The sequence below is a fragment of the Callospermophilus lateralis genome, unplaced genomic scaffold (genome assembly GCF_048772815.1).
Source record: "Callospermophilus lateralis isolate mCalLat2 unplaced genomic scaffold, mCalLat2.hap1 Scaffold_1062, whole genome shotgun sequence".
Classification (NCBI taxonomy): Eukaryota; Metazoa; Chordata; class Mammalia; order Rodentia; family Sciuridae; genus Callospermophilus; species Callospermophilus lateralis.
The window spans coordinates 511,937-518,696 of NW_027510832.1; the positions used below are offsets into that span (position 1 = coordinate 511,937).

At 39.7% G+C, this 6,760-nt stretch overlaps 1 pseudogene; it reads right to left on the reverse strand.

Moving 5' to 3' along the window:
* The window catches only part of LOC143386193 (contactin-3-like), an 89,438-nt pseudogene extending 84,743 nt beyond the window's left edge, over positions 1-4,695 (reverse strand).
* Positions 4,696-6,760: the final 2,065 nt, after the last annotated feature.

Below are 6,760 nucleotides of genomic sequence, written 5' to 3' on the forward strand. Positions count from 1 at the left end.
ATTGTCTAATTCAGTTTCCGTTACAGTGGTTGTTTTATGGGTAAACATGCAGCCAAAGAGATCTGAGGAGCAGGTGGCTAGACACCTCATCCCTCCTGCCCCTGGTCTGCTCCTCACTGTTTGTGGCCATTTTGGATTATAGCAGATGCCAACTTGTGGAAAAAGGAAAAGGACAAATGAGGAAAGAAAAGTAAAAATAAGAGACTGAGCCACAGTCTGATAACAAATTCCTGTTTCCCATCATCTGAGACATATAGTGCTTTATGATTGAGGCAGGGATTCTGCTACAGAGAGGTAAAGACACTGCTGAAACATGAAGACAGCTGGACTTTGCTGTGCACTCTCTCCACGGTCACTTGTTTTCCTGGGAGGGAGCAAAAAAAGACACTAGCCTACGTAGGAACAAAGGTGACTTCCTTTGTGGGGGCTTTGAGCTGTACAGCCATGTAAGTTAAGTGCTCATCTTCTCACCACTTCCACCATTTCCACATTGTCCCACCAACTGAGACCTGGACACCCAAGATGCTTCCCTCCATACCCAACTCCTTATGTCAAAGAAGAGACAATCAGAAGACAGAAGGACTTGCGCTACTAGTTCAGGTCTGTGTTTCATCTCTGACAGATCATAAAAGCTCAAGGTAACATAACAAGTATGGATCTTGTCAGAGCTTTTGCTTTCACAGACTTCAGATTTTTGATGGGGACCTGAGAAGTCCTACCATTTCAGTAACTGTCTGTGTACCCCGCTTGTCCCTGTAACATCCCCGTGTGCTAACCAGGTGGGCACTGCACACTGCTTCAGTTCTCAGTTTCCAAAACAAATAGACCATTATCCAATTTGCCTTTCACAAAATTGGTGAATGCACACTAGTTTTTACAATGTCTCTAATGATTAAATTGCAAATTTGTATTCAATGAGCTTACATTTATATGTATTTTACAGATGCAATTTGTAAAACCATGTATTTATACTTTCTAAATCATATTTTCATCAAAACCAAGGGGCTTGAATTTTTTTAAAACAAAAGGAAATTGGAAATGAATTTTGAAAAGAAAAAGACAATCTAATTTTCCTCCAAAGAGACTCTAAATAAGGGTAACATTATTATTCTTTCCTTATCCAAATTGAGCAGTACATCAAATAAATGTGATTACAAATTAAAGGCAGCAAATAGAGTACAAATACTTTATTGTACAGGACCAAATAATACTGATAAACTCAACAAGATTCTGAGTTTATTTGGATTCTTTGACACAGTAATTGTAATTCTTCCCAGTAGGCAATTTTTTCTGCTTAGAAAAAGACAAGAAAGAAAGATATAAAACCTCCTTTCATAGAGAAGAGAGCAGACAGAAAGGAGATCTCTCTCTAATGTATTAAGGGTATAAAAGGTCATTCTTAAAAAAGTATAAAATACTTCATTACCATATGATTTATTTTAAAATGCAAAGGAAATAAATATCCAACCTATTGCATATTTTTATTTCTTTTTAATTCCTTCCTGCTATGACAGATGTCCATCCTCACTGAGCAGAATAAGAAAGAATAAAATGCAGAACAAGTTAAAAAAGGAGATTCTGCTACAATCTCCCCACAATTTGCAAATCCAATTTGCCAAAGCCAGGGATGCTCACCATAGTAGGTGAGACGCCCTCTGGCCACATTCTTTCCTCGTGAATTCTCAGCGATGCATTCATAGGAGCCTGCATCTTCCTGCTGGAAGGTAGGGATTTCAAGCACACCATTGAACTTCCTCAATTTGATTTTGCTGGGGAAAGGCATCCCATCACTTCTTCTCCACTTAATCTGGGGTACAGGGCTAAGAAGAAAACCATCAATTGGTTTGCTATTGTCTGGAAGCCTTTTGGACTTGAAAAAAGAAAGCTTTGGTTAAGATAGATCCAAAGTGGTGGGTTTCAAATGTATAACATTCCAGTTTTCACTTACACACATGAGGCCAAAAGATTTAACCCTTGAAGTTGATATTTTAACAAAAATAAACTGCAGTTTTCTTGACTAAATTCATGATTTACAGGAAAAACAAAAAAATAAAGCCTAAAATATATAATACAACAAACGGACATGAGAAAGAACACCATTTTAGTTCATGAAATTAGACAGGCATAGTAATTTTCTCCAAATCATCTTGAAAATTTCAAATTACATTATATATGTATACTATATATGCATATTTTTCTCCTGCATTATTTCCTTCCTTCTAAATGTAAGTAAATTTTAGAAGTAAAGGGTAGCCTGTCACAATCCACCCCAATCTCTTACAGCAACCCAGTGGAAGAGCACACAGAATGAACATAACAAAATTTACTTTCCAAGGGCAAAACATTCCAATTTCACAGTTGAACCTTTAGCTGCCGGGAGAGTTTCCGGAAACTGAACTTCAATTTTGAGCTCCTATTCACCCATCACACCTGTGAATGCAGAATATTAAGTTGATAGTCCTGCCTTTGAAATTGCCTTTTTTTCTTAAATAAAACTTTATTTTGCTCCATGGGGAACTAACTTTTTGCAGTGATTTAAGTTACTCACTGGTGCTAACCTGGCTCAAACATGCAACATTAATAAGCACTTAAGAACTTGGAATTCTCAGATTCATAAGTATTTACAAGTTGTCCCACTACAGGGAACACCGTACATTTTATACTGTAGAAAATGGGAGGCTTCTGTCACTCTGTATTCAATGTGGACATTTGTAGTCAAACTGAAATAAACAATGAATGCATTGAGACTTACTGAAACTTCCTTAGGAACCAAAATTATAGTGGAAAATTTACTTCATGATACCCCAGTAGCATAGACACCAACCTTAAACTTATTAAATGGCTCCCTGGAGTCAAGAAATGGTGACTTAATAAACAGGAGAGGTCAAACTCAATTTTAAGGGCCTGGAAGGTGTTTCCATACTGTGTGTTCTGGCATTGTGCCCTATTAGATGTGACTTAGTTAAAATGGGTCCCTAGCTAAGGGGCAGCAAATCTGTTCCCACTGCTGCTTCACAGACTCTTAAAACAGCAGCCATGGAGGTGTTGATGAAGCAGATTTTTAATTTTGTTTTTCAGTGATGCCTTTTAATCTCTAACAAAATACTCAGCACTTTAGGAATCTCCAGCGGGCAAGTCAGAGCAGGTGACTTCCTGGGCTTGATGGGAACAAAACCTGGGTCCCAGCTCTGGGTCCTCAGGCCTGCTTCAGTGCTCCCCTGCTGCCATCTTGAAATTCTTCATGATCTTTAAATGAGGAACCCCTGTTCCATTTGAAAGTGGTCTATGAAAGCTATGGAGGAGGTCCTGAGTAAGGATTATGTAAAGGACCTAGGGTTTATGTAATTAATTCTGTCACCTACTCATCAATAATCTTTGCCCCTCTGAGTGATAATTTTTCCAGATATATTTCTCACTTTTCCTAGCTCGCTTCTGCCTGTAGTCAGGACCCTATTTGCAGTCAGAGGACACCGAAACATTTCCTACCATCAGAGTGCAGCATCAGGGGAGTGGGGGAGCCCAGCACTCTGGCATGTGTCACCATATTTGTCACTATGCAGGTGTAATTCCCCACATCAGATGGCTCCACCTTGGCAATGTAGAGGTGCCCTGTCTCTTGAGAGACAAATCTCTGACTATCTTCTTCAACAAATGATGGATATTCATTGAAGATCCAAGCATAGGATAGTTCTAACAAAAGTTGGGGAGAGAGAAATAAATTCCATGATTAAAGTCAGTTTCTCACAGGAGACCTGAAATATACAAAATTACCTTCGCTTCAAAGGCATGCTGGGTGGTTTTGCTGTGGTTCTAGAAGAGAAAGAGATGAAATGATTCTGCATTCCTTCTCTGCTATGATGGAAACAGTTGATCAGCACCCTCTGGGACCCATGATATTGCTCTCAGGACCACCTATACTCCACAGGCCTCCTAACAGCCTCTGGCCTGGGTCTTCCTCCCTTTTAGCCTGTACTTTTGTACTGTGCATTCTATGCTATTTCAAAATTACCAACAGAATCAAGGCAATTCTGACATCAATCTTTGCACAACTTTCTATCTTCTTAGGAATAATGCATAATTGCTTAAACTCAGTAGGAGTCCCTTCAGGGCCAAGTCCCTGCTCAAAGTCTCTCAAAGCCTCTCTTTTTGTTTCCTTCACTTTCAACATTGTTATTGTTTGGATGTGCAGTGCCCTCCCAAAGCTCCTAACTTAATGCAGAAATATTCAGAGGTAAAATGACTAGATTGTCCGAGCTGCAACCTTAACCATCCATCTTACTTTTGATGGACTGACTGGGTGGTCACTAGGCAGGTAGGGGAGGGCTAGAGGAGGTGAGTCCCTGGGGGTATGTTGTAGAAGAGTATATCTTCTTGCAGTAGCTTCCCCCTGCCTTCTCTCAGCTTCCTGGCTACCATGAAAAGAGCAGTACCTCTCCACCAAGTTCTGCCAATCTCAGGATCAGAGCAGCCTCTAGAACTTTGAGTCAAAATTAACTTTCCCTCCTCTAAGTTGTTCTTGTCAGATATTTTGATCACAGTGACAGACACCTGATTAACAAACACCAAACCGCATTCTGCTGACTTCCACAGAGTCTGCAAAAATTTCTCTCCAACATCAGGAATCAACTCCTCAAGGAAGATTTCCTTAAAGGTCTTTATCTCGGTTGGGCCCCTACATAGGGCAACCCAAGGCATCTTTCAGGGAATGCATTTATCACCGGAGAAGTCATGATCTATTTACTTATCTGTCTTCCTATCATGTGATAAACAAGTAATGCTAATTTTACTCCAACTGTTCCTCTTTCTCCTCAAATTAGGAGTGGAAGTCAGTCATCAGGCTTCATTTCCAAGTTCTTGAAGCATCCAAAGCCATTTAATAAGTCCTTGATCAACACTTGTTAATTAAGAATGAATTCATGCTACTGACTATGTAAGTAAAGTCTGCTATGAGTGTGTCCATGAACTTCAGGGCCTATGGAAAACAACTTTATGCAGAAGAGCTCTTGTTCTCTGCAATAACAGGGGCTAAATAATACCATACTGCTTGGTTCTAGTTGGCTGAGATGGTTCAGATGCCAGTGGGTATTGAAGCACAGTGGCTGTGGGTGGCTCCTGGACTCCTACTTCTCTGCTCATTTTTTTTTTTTACAGTTGTATTGACCTTACCGTAGTGGTTAAATAATGTAATGTTTTCCTGAAAGAACTTTTGGAAAATAGGTACAAATAAAAATAACTACTAGGTGACAAGTTCAAAGGCATTTAATGTATCATTTTGATGGTTAAAGATCTTTGAATGTGGTAGGGTTAGGGACAGGAAACCATCATACAGATCAGACTGGGCCAATGTGTGTGATTTGGAGGAGAACTAGAATAGGTCGAAGCAGAGTGACAGGTGACAGTCTTGCATGACTAAAGAACAAACATGGAAGGACAAGAGAACTCTCAGCAAAAAAAAGGAATAAAAGCACTTCAGGTACAGCCTAGGGCATGTGAAAGGCCAAAATGGAGAAAGCTTGCCAAGAACTTGGAAATGAAGCCTGATGACTGACTTCCACTCCCAAGGCAAACACAAATGCTCAGTGTCTCCCAAGATCAGCCAATGAACCGCGAAAGGAACGCTCAGAAATCTAGTTTTAAGGTTGAACTGATTTTTCAGTCATGTTAGTAGAGCATGTTTCATGAAGGTCTAATGAGTCAGGCGCTAGGTTGTGAAATATGAAGCTGTCTACTGAGTTGTATGAAAATAAAATGTGTTGCGAGTCTCAGCAGTTACTCTCATGCCTAAACTGATTCCTATTTAACCACCATTACAACAGTACTGAATGAACTATAAAGACAAATAATGCTGATAGAGTAGGCTGAATTTATTCTGTAACTGTTAAAACTAGCAGCTATTGTTATCTATAGCCCTCTGGGGTCTTTCTGCTGCTCTCAGTATCCAGACCTATGTAACATCCCCAATGCCCACAGACTTACCATGCTTGAAGGGAGGCAAGGGACTTTGCTCTTCTTTCCAAAGTGTTCTATATGTGAAATCAATATGGCTGCCCTCTCTCTTTCCTGAGGCAGCCAGAAACTTCTACAGCTCCCCAACATGCAACACTTTTACTGGGCATTTGAATTAAGAAGTCAACTTATTAAACTAATTTATGTTAAAATGAGAACAGATGATGGAGAGAACTCACAATCTGCAGCAAAAAACCTACAGTCTGGTAAATGCATACAAGAGAACATCAGAGAGCAACGAGAATACAGGGACAATAGCTTTGTGCAACAAATAACCCAAATGTAATTTTAGCTGAAAATATTCAACATAAAACAATATATGTAAGACTATATTTATAAGCTTTCTTTTAATTCTAAAATTAATATTGGTAACATTTAAATGTTGTTAAAGTGTTCTATTATTCTAGAGATTATGATGATTTTTGTCTATATGACATAGGAATGGTTGTTAGGAAAAATAAAATGAAGAAATCACATTAAAATCATTTTGAGTTGTTTCCTAAGTGTGCATGAATACATAAATATGGAAAAAATCCAGGAGATGACTCTGGCAGACAGAGATGTTCCACTCAGGTGTCATTTTAGTAGAACCCACCACATAGAACACAGTTGACCCCAGCCTTTGCCTGCAGTCCTGTGGGGGTTGGCTACACCCCCCAGGGTAGCGCAGAGCTTTCTCCAACTGGCAGCTGTGGCTTGAGCACCCCCATCACCATGGCCATGGTGTTATCAGAGCTGGGCAGCACTCTTTCTT